The sequence below is a fragment of the Corvus moneduloides genome, chromosome 18 (genome assembly GCF_009650955.1).
Source record: "Corvus moneduloides isolate bCorMon1 chromosome 18, bCorMon1.pri, whole genome shotgun sequence".
Taxonomy (NCBI): domain Eukaryota; kingdom Metazoa; phylum Chordata; class Aves; order Passeriformes; family Corvidae; genus Corvus; species Corvus moneduloides.
In genome coordinates this window covers 5339904-5356618 of record NC_045493.1, presented here as the reverse complement: position 1 = coordinate 5356618, position 16715 = coordinate 5339904, and positions in this window count along the sequence as shown.

Here is a 16715-nt window from a genome sequence, read left to right as displayed (position 1 = left end):
CCTGCCTTGCCTGGCTGGCGATGCTGTGCCTGATGTCCCCCAGGACACGGTTGGCCCTGCCAGGGCAATGGTGACTCACATCCAACTTTCCAGGACCCTCAGGTCCCTTCCCACAACTGCTCTCCAGCCTTTCATTCCTCAGTCCATACACACAGCCAGGATTGCCCTGTCCTAGGTACAGAATCCATCACTCCTGTTAAATTTCATACGGTTGGTGATTGCCCAGCCCTCTGATTTACCGAGGTCCCTCTGCAGGGCCTCTCTGCCCTAGAGGGAGTGCCCCATAATCCGTGTTTGGGGCTCCAGAGGTTTCTTTCGCAGCCGTAGCCAGAGATCTGTTGAAAACTCGTGGTCTCCCAAGGCAGAGGGAGCCGTGGGCAAACGCTGACATCGACTCCCGGCTTGGTGGGGAGGCGAGGCCATCCTTTGCTGATATTGGTGTGGGATGAGCATCGTGTGAGCAAATTAAAAGCAGTGAGGGCAAAGGCAGACCTCATTGATAACACACACCTCCTGACTGTTCACAAGGGCAGTTTTGTCCAAACTATGGCATGCGTGGGTGTGTCCTGTGCTGGATGTGATGCACACATGCGTGTGTGTCCACGTCCCTTTGTAGATAGAGACTGACTGTGAGTGAGCACAGGCTCTTGAGGGGTCGGTCCGTCCTCCAGGCGGGGATAACGAGCTGCTTTAGCTCCAGAAAAAGCTACTGGGACTTGATGGCAAAGATTCTGCGATGTGTTTATTTAGCTGTAAAAGTTATACGTGTGAATGTCAGGAATTAAGGAAACACTAGACCTGATGTATTTTCAGTGAGTGATAGGATCGGAGAGAGAAAGCAAGAAGAAATAAAGGATTGTGTGAATATGTGGAAACAGAACACTGGAGGTGCTCAGTGGGGATGGCTCAGTGATCCCTGTTCAAGCAAATAGCTGCATGGGAGAAATACATCAAATTATTTTAAGAACTAATGGAACTGCTGAGGAGAGCTGTGGAACGACAGTTTGGTGTGCTCTGGAGCCTACTGAAATTGATGGTATAGGTCCATTTTCCCTCTTCCGTGTATCATTTTCAAATGTGTATATCAAGACTGTATATGTATTTTTTTCCCCCATTTTGCAGATGCAAAGACCGAAGTCCAGAAAAGCTGTGTCACCTTACCTAGGTTTCCTCTGATATGCCACTTACCTACGTTTCGTCTTTCCCTTCCTCCCAAATTTTAGCTGCCTTTAAGCCACAGCAACAGGAAAGGCTTTTTTCCGTTGTTGGTATGTTTTTCCTGAGAGAAGTATTCCTGGGAGAGTTGGAGGCTGAGCTGTTTCCTGCAAGTATGGATTCCATGTTTTGGGGCTTGTTTTATGTTTTTATCATTCATTGTCAGAGGTTTCTGACAGGCATAGAAGTGGCTAACCAGACATACTAAGAGCTCTTCTAGGTAGCCTCACATTTTGTCACCTTGGTGTAATCACTAGAGCATCAATCAAACTCTACAGAGGTAATTAAGTTAATGTAATTGTCATAAAGATGAATGATTCAATTTGTGCCTAGAAGATTGAGTTAATACAACACCCAGTTACCAGAAAATCCACGAGGAAAAGAGAGCCTCTAAATCCTCCAATGCCAGCTTGCACTGTTACTGATGCTCAGGTTAGACATTTGGGACAAGTAAGGAACCAGACTGTGTGGTTCTGGTGCTCACAGTGCTGTCTCTGGACTGCACACAGCCTTTTTTCTGAAAGCTGTACTAAAAACCTTTGCATTAATTTATATGGGGCATCCACTGCATCATCCACAGGCATCAATGGGAAGTTTGGGTTCAGGAGCATTACATCAAGGCTTTAGTAAGTGGCTTTTTCCCTTTAAAATGAAGTGGTGTTTGTAGTGAGAGACGCCATCTTTTATAGAGCTGATGGATATCAGAGGGAGAAACAGAAGCTTTTGGACACACCAGCTTCTCTTGAAGTCTGAGTCAGATGCAGCAAACAAGTCCAAGCTGGGAACACATGACTACAACTTCAACCTGGTTATGCTGATTTATGAAAGGAAAAGACAAATTAGAAATAATCTAATTTAGAGAAATAGTATAGGCATCTGATAACATAGACTTTGTTGCTTTTGCAGGATTAATTTAATCTCTTCCTGTAAGTACACGTTAGAGTGTTCTAACAGGGAAGATCTGTCAAATGTTTTCTTTTGGCTGGAGAATTGTTTGGGTGTTGATATGTCAGGGATGGGTGAAGTGATTGGAAAACATACAGTCTGTTCAGATGTGATGGGAACAAAACCAGACTACCAGTTAATGAGAAACCATCTGGAACAGGACCTGGATTCATAAAGGTGAGGAGAAAAGGGGAATTTTCAAAACTGTCATTATGTTTCTAGCCCAACCAAAGTAACTTCTCTCTCCAAAGCTGTTCAGTTCATGCAGACATCAATTTTATACTGTTCCTGACATGCACAGGCCTGCTAAGGCTGTCAGCCAGAGTTTCACATGGCTAGGGATGGGACTTCATGTGTAGTCTGAGAAAACATTAACTCACCCAGTGCATGTGATGGCTTTTCCTGTGAAGGAAGTGTCAGCAGGCACTCAGGGTGCATTGAACCATTGCAGATGAGGCATCCCCTTCTCCACCCAGTTTGAGTGTGCAGCTCTTTGGGCATCCGTGGTCATTTTTCCTAATGATTTCTACAAATTTGTTCTATTCTTGCCTAGTTTCTGCAGGCAGAGATTGCCTAAGATATTGCATGACAGCATGGTATCAGGAGTTCCAGCTCGAGCTTGCCTCCCACAGTCTTGGGAGTACCTTAAGAATAGTCTGATTCAATAAGCAGTGTATTTTGCGCCTGTTTATGGGTATATGGAGTTTTGCAACTTTGGCAGTCCCATTTTGAAGATTTTCTTCTCCATATGAAGTGCTAGAAATTTGGTTTTAATTAAAATTGGATTTCGTCCATAATCACATGAATCCAGGAGTTTGAGGCATAAATAATCTCAGCATTTCAACACTTGGGATAAAATATGAGTACTGGTGGCAGTGTGTGTGAACATAATGCATTATGCAGGGAGCTAAAGCAACTCTTGGATCAAGAGTCTGAGGAAGCTGGAATATTGTAACCATTACTGAGTTTTGCTTTTTTATCATAGTGGTTGAGTGTGAGTGACCGAGACATGGACCTAGACCAGCAGGGAATCTGAATAGTTTATTCAAAAGAAACAAGCTGGTTTTATACACTTTTTTAAGGCGCAGTATTTCCTTACATGGTAATTCTCGCTATGTGACCTATCCCATGTTGCCACGTCAGCAACACGCTTTCTAAATGTCCTTCTATGGGGTGATCACATGGTGTTCACCCATCTGTCAGCTGCCGGCAGGCTCCTCTCCATAGGAGTCTGCCGTGTGACACCTCCTCCTTCCAGGGTCCAGTGGAGACAAGCCTCTCTGTGCCGCCATGTGCTCCTTTGTGCTGCCACGTGCTCCTCTGTGTTGCCACATGCCCTTTGTGCCGCCACGTGCTCCTCTGTGCTGCCACGTGCTCCTCTGTGCTGCCACATGCCCTTTGTGCTGCCACGTGCTCCTTTGTGCTGCCATGTGCTCCTTTGTGCCGCCATGTGCTCCTTTGTGCCGCCATGTGCTCCTCTGTGCTGCCATGTGCTCCTCTGTGCTGCCACGTGCTCCTTTGTGCCGCCATGTGCTCCTTTGTGCCGCCACGTGCTCCTTTGTGCCGCCATGTGCTCCTCTGTGCTGCCACGTGCTCCTTTGTGCCACCATGTGCTCCTCTGTGCCGCCATGTGCTCCTTTGTGCCTCCATGTGCTCCTTTGTGCTGCCACGTGCTCCTCTGTGCTGCCACGTGCTCCTTTGTGCTGCCATGTGCTCCTTTGTGCCTCCATGTGCTCCTCTGTGCTGCCATGTGCTCCTTTGTGCCTCCATGTGCTCCTTTGTGCTGCCACGTGCTCCTCTGTGCTGCCACGTGCTCCTCTGTGCTGCCATGTGCTCCTTTGTGCCTCCATGTGCTCCTCTGTGCTGCCACATGCTCCTTTGTGCTGCCACGTGCTCCTTTGTGCTGCCACGTGCTCCTCTGTGCTGCCACGTGCTCCTTTGTGCCGCCACGTGCTCCTTTGTGCCGCCATGTGCTCCTTTTTGCCGCCATGTGCTCCTCTGTGCTGCCACGTGCTCCTCTGTGCTGCCACGTGCTCCTTTGTGCTGCCATGTGCTCCTCTGTGCTGCCACGTGCTCCTTTGTGCTGCCATGTGCTCCTCTGTGCCGCCATGTGCTCCTCTGTGCCGCCATGTGCTCCTTTGTGCCGCCACGTGCTCCTTTGTGCCGCCACGTGCTCCTTTGTGCCGCCACGTGCTCCTCTGTGCCGCCATGTGCTCCTCTGTGCTGCCACGTGCTCCTCTGTGCCGCCATGTGCTCCTCTGTGCTGCCACGTGCTCCTCTGTGCTGCCACGTGCTCCTCTGTGCTGCCACGTGCTCCTTTGTGCTGCCATGTGCTCCTCTGTGCCGCCATGTGCTCCTCTGTGCCGCCATGTGCTCCTCTGTGCCGCCATGTGCTCCTTTGTGCCGCCATGTGCTCCTCTGTGCTGCCACGTGCTCCTTTGTGCTGCCACGTGCTCCTCTGTGCTGCCACGTGCTCCTTTGTGCCGCCACGTGCTCCTTTGTGCCGCCATGTGCTCCTTTTTGCCGCCATGTGCTCCTCTGTGCTGCCATGTGCTCCTCTGTGCCGCCATGTGCTCCTCTGTGCCACCATGTGCTCCTCTGTGCCGCCATGTGCTCCTCTGTGCTGCCATGTGCTCCTTTGTGCCGCCATGTGCTCCTCTGTGCCGCCATGTGCTCCTCTGTGCCGCCATGTGCTCCTCTGTGCTGCCATGTGCTCCTTTGTGCCGCCATGTGCTCCTTTGTGCCGCCATGTGCTCCTCTGTGCTGCCATGTGCTCCTCTGAGCTGCCATGTGCTCCTCTGAGCTGCCATGTGCTCCTCTGAGCTGCCATGTGCTCCTTTCTGCTGCCATGTGCTCCTCTGTGCCGCCATGTGCTCCTTTGTGCCGCCATGTGCTCCTTTCTGCTGCCATGTGCTCCTCTGTGCTGCCATGTGCTCCTTTGTGCCACCATGTGCTCCTCTGTGCCGCCATGTGCTCCTCTGTGCTGCCATGTGCTCCTCTGTGCTGCCATGTGCTCCTCTGAGCTGCCATGTGCTCCTTTCTGCTGCCATGTGCTCCTCTGTGCTGCCATGTGCTCCTTTGTGCCGCCATGTGCTCCTCTGTGCCGCCATGTGCTCCTCTGAGCTGCCATGTGCTCCTCTGTGCTGCCATGTGCTCCTCTGAGCTGCCATGTGCTCCTTTCTGCTGCCATGTGCTCCTCTGTGCTGCCATGTGCTCCTCTGTGCTGCCATGTGCTTCTGCAGGCACATCCCACAGCCCATAACCCAATTCTGTCATATGTCTCCCCACAGCTGAGGTCTGGGATTGGGCTTTGAGAAGTAAAGCCACACTTAAGGTACCATTTTCCATTCTAGTTGCTGGTGGTCCATATTCTGATTTTAAGTAAGGTTGGCCTGGGCAAGAAAACACTTTGTGCCATTTGTGAGAAGCTTTTCCTGTGTATTTTGAAGGAAACAGTGCTTCAAGCTGATAACTATGCTTTCATTTCCAGAAATTTCCCTGTTTCTAAAGCAAGATCTTGTTGCAGTAAGATAAGGATGAATTGCTCAGCTTTAACTAATACTTGAAGTGTGCAGTAGGAGCTCTGCTTGCTATTTATACTTTGCCAAGTTGATGTTCCTATTTCTCAGTTCACCAGGTTTCTGCAGAGTGCCACTGATAGCAAAGTCACCTTCTCCTCATGAGTTGCAGTTCTATCTGTGGGGCTATAGAACAGGGGCACTATGAAGGAGGAGGTTGCCTTTGGCTGCACCTACATCCTACCCCTGGATGTGCACAGTGCTCCACACAGCCCTGAAGGGAGGAGCAGGCTCCTGATTAAATGCTTCTCTGTCTGTGGAATTTGTTGCAGAGCCCCAAATCAGCCTCTACATTCTTTGCATTTCCAGCTGTACAGTCTGGACCTTCCAGAGAGAATCTTTATTTGTCAGGTAATTACTGTTCTCATTTAGAACAGACACCTGTTTGTGTTCCAACACATTTCCAAGGGTCTTCCCAACTGCATGATATTCAACCAGTGTGGTGGAGAAGCATCTGTCCTTCTGCAGAGGGACAGTGATAGTCCTTGCTCCACGGTGATGGGTACCTACAAATATGATCACTCTTGCTGTGTCCCTGACAGGCAGCTTCTCTATCTACAAGATTTGTGTTAGGTGAGTTTTCCCAAGGAACCTGCCTAGCTGTCACCATGGCAAGATGTCCTTGGATTAGTTTAGCATCCAGGTCCTTTTATAACCCCAGTACTCAAAAAAACCCTACATAAGTAAATACAGCTCTAAGCTGGTTAATAAAATGAAATATAATAAAGAAAAAATAATAGCCTTAGGAAGGGAGGCAGTTCAGAGCTATAATATGAATGGAATAAGCTGTAGCTGGTTGGTTTTGTAACTGATACAGTATTTCATGTTATTTTTATCCTTCCAGTTAATACCAGATACTGCCATTCTTAAAGAGCAGTGAATCTATTTAATGATACCTTTAATAATCTCCGCTTTCCTTTTGAAAGCCATATTTTGGAAGCAGAATGTCTCTTCCACTAATGGCTTTCTGCCAACTGGCTTTCATCTTTATCCTTTCTGATTCTGCTGTCTTTTACCCCTGTGAATAATTTGCTCTTAGAGCATGCTGTTTTTAGCTCCTGGCAGTCAAGAAGAGAGAAAGCAATGTAGATTGCTGGGGTGAGTGACCAGGAGGTGACACTTGAAAGCCTTGAATATTGGCTGCTTCAGCCTGACAAGCACGATGAAGTGTGCATGAATGGGGAATGACATGGAGCCATGAAGGAGGATCAGTCACAGGACCTCAGAAAAGAATATGAAAAAGAGCAAATAAGTAAGATCCCCTGAGGCAGAAAGTAGAGATTCATGTAAGAAGCTTCTGTGAATACTGGACAACTTCTGGTGTAGACTCACCTTTCAAATCTTTTACTCACATTTATTGTCCAGCTTCTTTTTTTAGTTTGGCTTAACAATGTGCGAGGCCACAGGTTTTCATGAAGATGCTTACAGACATGGCATTGACATTTGTATTTAATCAAATACACTTTTAAAGATAGTTTGGATTTATATGATTTTTATCTTCTCAGAAGCTGACACTTTCTTTTTCTTTGAAGATGGAAGATGGATTTGTTTCCTTGCAGTACAAGTGTTGAAGTTGCTTTTCTAATATAACACCATTTTGAATGTAACAGATTTACCACTAACCATTATTTGCTTCTTTAATTTTATTTCTCAGTCCAAGTGCCCAATTCTGTAACCAAAATTGTCATGATAAAATCTCCCAGTCATATGGGAGATGGAATTAAGGATGGAATTAAGAGTTTCTGCTTTGGATGCCAAGCCAAGCGTTCAAGAGCATTTGAAATGTTGAAATGAGAGAAACTGTCTTGGAACAGGCTGTTCTTATACTGAACCAGATTTCTTGGTGCATTTCCAGCAGTACTGAACATAACTGAGAATGGGCCCCAGAACTAAAATTTGGTACCCAGTAGGACAGGACCTGTTCTACAGCTTTGCTCCCTGGGGCGTTGGAGCTAACCTAAAGCAAACTGTGTGCAGGGGCACCAGGCTCATGTGTGCTGTGTGTGAATGCAGGACACAGAGCAGATAGATTACCAGCCAACAATTCATCCTATGCACGTGAAGTTCTCAATTGCCAGATTTCCTGGGTTGAAGTTTATTTTGTATCATGAGACTGAATTTAAAATAAACCCTGCAATTCTTCATTGTGTGTCAGCCTGTAATACATGTAGGAAGGTCAGTGGGATCATATCTGGTGCAGGATGGTACCTAAGGTCTTACAGGAATACTATAAAAAAACAGAACATCACATTGTTCTGTTCTCCAATACTAAAATTTTATAATCTTGCATCTAAATATGAACTATTGAATAGTGAATGTCACAGTAAGTGCCTGTAAATCATTCAAGTTTGGAGAATAAATAAAACATTTGCCTGAGGGGAAATATAAATTTTTATTCCCCCTGTGGTGGGAAATGAATGTGATTTGTAGGATTGCTGTTGGTTAAAATGAAATACAGTTTATTGCATAAAGATGAAGGGATTCAGAGAAGTGCCATGTGCAGGGTTATTTCTGTTGTGCTGTGTAAGTGTATGGCTTGACTATCAGCAGGTCCTGTTCTAGGGAGCTCAGAGACAGACTGAGAGTAGAAATCGTGCCTGGACTGGGCTGTCATTCAAGGATAGAGGTCAGACTGTGTGGCAGGTACCTCATGCCTCCATATCCTGTTCTTATATCCTTCAAGTTCAGAAGTTTTAGAGTTGCTGAACAAGCCACAGTAGAGGAAAAAAAGGCGTTGGCAACCTTAGGTATCTAAGGTGATGTTAGCTGGAAATTATTGAAATGCATAAGCAGAAAAACCCAGAAATTTCTGAGTGTTTGCAGCTCCAGGGGTTAAAAAATCGCCACCATCAATGCCAGAAGAGCTATTGCTGAACCTGGAGCCCTATCAGTAATTTTCTCCAGACCTATCATCTGTTTTGTGTAGCGCAAAACATGATGTAATGTCAAGAACATTATTGAAGCAATGCTTCAGGAACAGCGTGGGGAAGATCCTTTTTCCTGTAGGTGTCCTCATCTCGCAATCTTTTCACTAAATTGTGTATTAGTTTCTAAATGCCCTGAGGCACTGATGGATTCTGCACAGATGTTTCTCAAAATACAGCCCACCTGACATGACAGAGTACTCATCAAAGCAACACTAGGGACAGTTGGGTCTATCCCCACATAAACCTTACCAAGTTTTGCAGTGAATCCCATTGTATAAGTCTCAGTACAGACATAGAGTTAGGAACCAAAGAAAGAGAAATCTAGATGTACAGTGAGAGAGGGGCACTCAAGAGGGGTTATCAAGGGGTTGTCAAAAAAGTGAGAAAACTGTTAGTAGGGTTCCCTCAACACCTCATGCCCTAGGAGTGCAGCTATTATTCTGGCCTAGAGCCAAGTCAAAGTTTAAAGTCAAGATTATGGCTCTGAGAATGAGAAATTCAACCATATAGTAGGAGTGGCGTTCAGAGGTGATATCACAATGAAATGAAGGCTTTTTCTTGGGCTCTCCCCTGAGCGATCCTTTGACTGGGGGCTGGAGTGCACCATGGATAAGGGACATCTTAGGGGTAGGTGAGGGATGGGGTCTAGTGGCTCTTAGGCAGAGACAGTGGGGTCATAGGATCATTTAAGTCAGAAAAGGCTTTTAAGACCATAAAGTCTAACAGTTAACCCAGTACTGCCTTCTCAGCCAGAGCCTTGTTCCCCTGTGCCTCCTGAGCTGTATTTCCTGGGCTCAGTGCAGATGGTGCCCATGCCAGCACCATCCAGGCACCCCAGTTGACCAGGAATGTAACCAGAACCAGAGGTGTGGAGCCTGCACAGCAGCCCCCAATGCCCTGGAAGGGGATCCACTCCTGCTGAAAGCATTAGGGCTGTCAGTGCCAGAGAGGAAAAGAACCATGCCATGGATTTTTCCTCAGCACAGCCAGGGTTAACACAATACACCCTCAACACCCACTTATTTTTCTTGGGACAGAGCTACTCTCCTATATAAATAGAGATTAAGTTCATTGCATCCTTCTAAAGGACCCACTATCAAATTGTGTTTAGAATTGCACAGAGGTCCAGGGAGAGGGCAGAGTTCCCAATTTCACTAATGAACTTTGCTTCCAAGCCTGTATCTTTTTTTTTTTAAACTCTTCTCTATTTCCCAGAAATGTGTTCTGCTTTTCGACTCTTAGAATTCATATCTCATATTTCAGCATGCTGAGAGATTCCAGCTCCAGATTCCTTACTTCCTGTCCATGACAGTTTAACCTCTAGGCATTCACATTGCTTCCTCACCATCATCGAGCTGTAGCTGTGTGTTCCTCTCCTATTGCTGTCCACTTCATACTGTTCTCTGCTGTTCTCTGAGTGTTTGGATTTAACATTCCTATTACAGCTAATAAAAGGAAGTGACTAAACACCAACTTTTACATCATTTTGCTGTTAACTGACATTATATGGCTGATCAGAAATGCCAAATTACAACCTCAAGAAGAACAAAACTTAGCTATATTTCTTCTAAGAGCTGTATTTCCAGGATGAGAATTCATGCTGCACTGTCACAAATGAGCAGGCATCAGCTTGAAGCAAGGAGGTGCCTGAGGGCTACTTCCAACTTCTGGCCTTGTTATTGAGGGTACTACTGTGATGGTGGGATATTATTAGTTTCAGAAATGCAGACACGCATCCTCTGCAGCAAATAGTCACCATTAATTCTCACTTTGCTGAGTCACTGGGGAACCACCAATAGAACTGCTTGGGCTCAAAAGCAAGTTCCATCTTAAATTTCATGTGGAAGCTGGCTATTATGGATAGCAGCTCTTAACTGTGGTCTGATGTAAATATTATTCTCTGTCATGTTCTCTGTTGGAAATTATTTCCAGTCCATCATGTGTTCTCAGTGGGACAGATATGTTGTCACTGCTTCTGTCGTGATTGTCGATTCAGCACTTAAACCTTGAATTTCAGGTGACTTCATGTGTCAACATAAATACAGCTGGGATAGGAACCTGCTTTTGGGTTTCTAGTGGGTCATGGGAAATGAAGTTTATAATTTGTAAGCTATGATTTGAGATGGTTCTGTGTTTATCTTGAACTCCTCTGTCACAACATATTTGCATTATCAGGAGATCCCACTTAACTGTCTAACACATTCCTGAGGCATGAGCATGCACTGACTGTAGGTGCAGGGTTATGGTTGAATGGATAAAGCCTGTGTTTTTGTAAAAGAGTAAGAGGTTACTTAAATCTCCCTTGTTCTTTCTTGTAAATCCCTTTATAGTTCATATTCCAGGACTCCTGCTGAGCTGTGACTGTACTTCAGCTTGTTTTTCAGAAAAGCCCCAAAAAGTTGGCTCAGTTGCCCAAAGGGTCAGAGGACAGGCAGCTCTTTGAGTCTCAGTGAGTTTCTTTCTCTCTGATTGTTCATTTAGAGTAACCAAAGAGTTCCCAAAGCCTTTATTCTGAATTGTTGCATGGGCTGCTCCTTGGGACTTCAGGGCTCAAAGTGCTGCAGTCAGGACGGTGTTAAAGGGGGCATAATTGGCAGTGGGTTTCAGGAGCTGCTGCTTTGAGAGTGGCTCTTTCCTGATCACCTCATTGCTCTGGGCTCACTGGAGGGGCAGCAATAGGTGACAGGCCTGACAGCAGAGTCCTCTCCAGTGGTGAAGTGACAGTGTTTCCTTAGGTCAAATATAGCTACTTTGGTAAGTCCTGTTTTTCTAAAGCAGAGACTCACCACTGTTATTCCATGGCTGGAATAACAGCAGTCTGGGAGATGACAAGTGATGAGCCTGATGGGAAGCAGCACAGTGAAGATGTGTTTTGCTCTGAAAACTTTTATTATGCTGTTAATCAGAAGCTGGATGAAACTGGAAACATCCATTAGACTAAATTATCAAGGGATACCAGATACAAAGAGGCACTTGTGGCTCAGGATGTTTTTGAATTTCAGGTATTTGGAGGCTGAGAGAGCATTTAGGGAAGAATCACTACATTTATTGTTGAACTTTTCCTGCTGTAGTCTTCCCTGCGCATCCAGTGCCGGCTGCTGTCAGAGACAGGAGCTCTCAGTTTGACTATCCTGGTCTTTTATTCTAACGTAAATATAGTCAGCATCTAAGCCTATTGTTTAGAAAGGACAGAAATGTAAGCAAATGAGACAAATGTTCTTTAGACGAAACAGTATCTACAACCATGAAACCAGGACAGGGCTGTGCTGTATGTCTTTACATTTGAACATTGAACTGTTTCAGGGGGGTTTTAATTTTTTTTTTCTCTTTCTAAACAATGTATAGAGAACAGAAAAGTTTTCTGAATATAAACACTTTTGTTTTTACTGAGTTTCTGTTTTCAAAATGGCCATTTGTTTGACTTTGAATAAACAAGCCTCCAAAATATGGTGTTGGGCAATCTTAACCATTAGTGTGTGTGATAAGTGTGTTCATGTGTGTGTCCAACTCTGTTCAGACTGACTGAATTTCATGTCAGGCAAGGAAATATGTGCAGTCTGCTGAGAGTCCTGGCTTGGCAGGTTTCTGGAATCCTGCACAAAGCTGCCCTTGACTCTGCAGCAGGTGTCAGACCTTGAGAAGGAAGCAGAAGAGGGAAAGTCCAACTTGGCTCCGAGACTGAGAGGTGGCACCATTTTAGCACTTGACGTGAAACAGAGACTGACATTCAGGAACTGGGTTTCACTTGTCCCAGGCAGTGGGAAATGGGAATAGGCAAAGGAAGGAAAAAGTGCTGGTTAACTTTTGGCAGGAGCAAAGGGCCTGCTGGGGGTTGAGTCTGGAAGAAGTGTTTCTTTGGGCCTTGGTGATGGCTACCTGACTTGAAGGATTAAGTTTTCCCATTCCAGGATGTTGTAGATGCTAGGCAGAGCTGCTGAAAGAAAAGAATTGTCCCTGTGGTGGAGGCATGGCTGGGCTCTGCCGTGTCAGGAGGGAGCCGAGAGTGGCCCCAGGCACCAACTGTCAGAAAGGAGAGAGATGAAGTTTCAGTAATAAGGCACTGCCCATGCTCTTGGGCAACCCAGAGGATCCCTGTAACTGATTATGAATTCCACATGTTTTGGGGATGGAATGCTTTATGGCTATGCAGCACTCAAGAGGCTGCACCAGGAACTGCCAGCTGGGAAAGTTGTGTGGACGTGAAGAAGAACTCAGAAAAGAAAGCAGCAGGCAGGAGGATAGATGCTGGTGGGATAATGTGATGGAAATACCTGCAGTCACCTGGTAGGAGAGCTGTGGATCTCTGTAACTCATCCAGGGGCCTGAAGTGACAGAAAGTTTGGTCACTGCTCACGTACAGCATCCAAAAACTCTGCCTGAGCTACAGTGGAAGTGGAAGCACTGTGAAAATTGCTGGTCCAGACAGAAAGGAAAAGAGGGCCAGAAGGGAAGCCAAGATGCCATCAGCCTCATGGCTGTAGCACCTGGAGCTGGGTTTTGATTTCCTGAATTTCGGAGAGGATGATGTGTGAGGCTGAAGGACCATGTCCGTTTTCCATTCTGGCTGCTAGCATGGAGCTCTGGAGATGTACACTGTGATCCAGTTTCTGTGTTCTAAAAGCTTTCAAATTAATTTAATTTTCATTAAACTAGGACACCCTGTCCAGTCACTGCTGGAAGTCCTTTAATCTGTTGCAGACAAACCCCAGATGTTTCTGTGTGCATTATTTATTTTGTCCTTTCTACACTGACCCTGGTGCACCACATAGAAACTGTTTCTTTTTGTTAAATGCTGCTGCTTCCATCTGCCCTTTGGTATGGAGACCAGCAGCCCTGCTTTTTGTGGAAAAAACCCCCCACAAAACACAACAAACCAACCATCCAAAAAACAAAGAAAACAAAACCAGAAAAGACCCCCAACCCTCCCCCAAAACACACTCCTCCCCCCCCTCCTCCCCCCAAGGTATTCTTGAGTCAACCTTTTTCCTCATGCAATGACCTTTCTTTTGATGACTTCTGGAAATCTACGCATTACTGTACTGGCCTAGGGTTTGAATCCAGGGGAGGCTTGTGAAATGTACTGTGCTGGTACAGCTACTGCCACGTGATTTGGAAAGGGACCACGTAATTGTTGAGAATTAGAATGCATTGCTGACAATAACTTACTTGCATTTTTCAATCTGATAAGCTGAAAATGCCTTACTTCAATATGGTAAGAAACTCAACCACCTGTTGTACAAAGAAAGGTCTTAAAATTTAATGTACAAGGTAGAAAAGAAGGGAAGGATATGGATGAAATTCTGAAAACAGCTTATTCTCTATTGAAATAAAAATTTGTAGTACTCAGGCGTCTCAGCTCAGGTATTCTTACACTATATATTTAACATTGGCAAAGATTAATATTCAAATTCTAAATGTGGGAAAGCAGGGATTTTTTCCATTCCCATTGTTCATGCTCATGAATAAGCAGCAGTTGACTTCTTGCATTTTCTACCCCGTGTTCCAGCTGAGTAAATTTTGAGACTATAATATCAGCATGTCCCTAGAGGAAAGAGTGTAAAATTTTGAAGGGAAGAAGGAGACATTTACAATGATCAGAGTGTGGGAAAGTGTCTAACGATAACTAATACAACAGCTCCAAAGGGAATTGTGCAACAGCCTGGAAACACCATATTTGAATACCAGGGAATTTCCAAAGTAAAACCGCAGTGAAAGATAATCAGGGAAAAAGAAAAGTACAGAAAACAAACTGTACAAGACTGATTTTCTCTTTTCCTGCACACTGCTCTTCTACTTTCTAAGGAAGAAAGCAAACAGTTTCTTGTACTCTTGCACAAGGAAAGGGTTACCTCACATGAGCTCCCAGGGCCATTCAGAAGGAAGGGAAGTCATTGTGAAGCAATGCTGTTATCCCTGGAACCAAGACAGAACTAGGAGCCTACATCTGTAGTTGCACGATACCAATAACCTTCATTTTTTGCACCAGGACATGGCAAGGCCTGTTTATGGAGCTGGGTTTTATCCTTCTGTCAGCCTCTCCATTGCTTTGCTTGTGAAGTACATGAGGGTCATAAGGGCAGTTGAAAACCTGCTCTTCCCCCTTCCCTTGCAGAGAAGCTCATCTTGCTCTGGTTTTCCAAATGTGCTGGCTCTCTGAGATCCTTATTGACTTGCAGCATTCACACATCTGGCTTGTATTCCCAGGATTTCCCAAAGAGCTGGAAGTGCAGCAGGGAGAGGGCAGTGCTGCAGAGTTCTTAGGCTGTGTTTAAGCTGGGGCTCATGAGAGGGGAGCCTAAGGCAAGAGTAGATGGGGTCTCTTCAGCAGCTTGTGGCTTCCCAGAGGCACATCCTGGTCCCTTCCTATCCTTCCTGCACCAGCTGCACATGTCCTCCCTTACTCTCCCTTTCAGCACTCTGATGCTGGTGGATGTCACTGGATTCCAGTGAGATGGTAGGAAACTGCAGAGCTCCAGTGGGGATGCTGTGTGGATGCTTTTGTTTCTCAGAAAGAGCTGCAGGGCTAGGCAGAGGTGGGGCCTGCTGACTTCACAGGAAAGTACAATCTGTTTGGCTCCGTTTCACCAGTCCTACTCATTTTGGAGAGGAGATGAAATCCAGATACAAGTCCTGGTCTTGATTCCTGACTCAGAAATTGCAATGTGATTAAGCACTTTGGAAAGCCTCACTATGCACAGCACTGCAGCTCTGTCATTTACCTTGGAATCCCAGAAAAGCCTCAGTTCTCATTCAGGGGAATTTTTAAAAAATATTTCCCATCCTTGCTCCTTTTACTGAGAGGATGAGGTTGTTTTCAGATGATCTCTTAAGACAAAAGTCCCCATTATTTTTATATACCCTTAACACAAAGAACTTTAAAAAAAAAGTAAAAAGTGAAAAGAAAAATGTTGCAGAAGCTGCACAAACAGCCTAATGCAGACATCACATCCCCATTGCTTGGGGCTCAGTCTGTGCAGCCTATGGAGTGTTTGCCCTCGTCTCCTGCATGGTGTGAGCTTGCATTGACTGACTGCATGGGGCCAGAACATGGACCAGGGACCCAAAGTGTGGGGATGGCAGGGGGAGGGAGATGTGGGAGTGTTTGATGGGGGATAGTTCTTGCTCTGTGGAGTTGGGAGCCAGGGTGATAGAAGCTAGAGAAGCATGTAGAGGGCTTGGAAGAGAACACACAGTCAAGCTTGTGGTTTTGCCAGCATTTAAATAATCATTTACCTGGATCCCTCTCCAATATAGAGAGCAGCCCACAAGAGAGCCTGTGCTGAGCATGTTACTCTGCCTGTGTGCAGACCTCTGCCCTGCTCTGTACCAAACTTCATGAGGTTTCTCTTCAAGTTCAGCAAGGTCCCTGTGGATGATGCTCTGCTGCTTGTCAGACACTCTCCTTAATTTAGTCCAAGCCAGAGATTTGCTGGTATTGCATTTTCATCCTCTTTGATTCCCTTTTTGACTTCCAAATTGCATTTCAACAGCACTCCTTTTTCTGGACATCTTTCTAGGGCTTTTGGCATTAAAGAGTTCAGGATTTGAGCGTGTTACTTCTTCACTCTGTGGAGATCCCTGGCAAAATCACTCCTCAGCTTCCTCAGTTGATGTGCTTCCCTCATGTGCCCAGAGTGGCTCGTGTTGCCCTGTGCCAGGCTCTGGGGAGACCGAGGGACCTCCAGCCTGCACAGGACTCAGTGAGCAAACCCTGATCCAGGCAGCTCTTGAATGAGCATGGCAGTGAACCAATACTCACTGGCTGGGGCTCACTGAGATCATATAAATCATATGATGGCAGCTGTATAGGTAGTTACTTATAGATACACATGCACTTTACTATATCATATTTAGTACTTTCAGTGACTTTAGTACTTCCGAGTGAGTTAAAACCCTCCACAGATATCCTTTGGGGTCACTACTGTAATACTCCAGACTATTTTAGTCAATACAGAGTTCAGACAGAGTTTGCTGTTGGTGTCTTTGGATGCACACAAAGCTCCCTTTTGTTTTCTCTTGCCAATACTTTTGGCTGTTATAGTAATTGTAC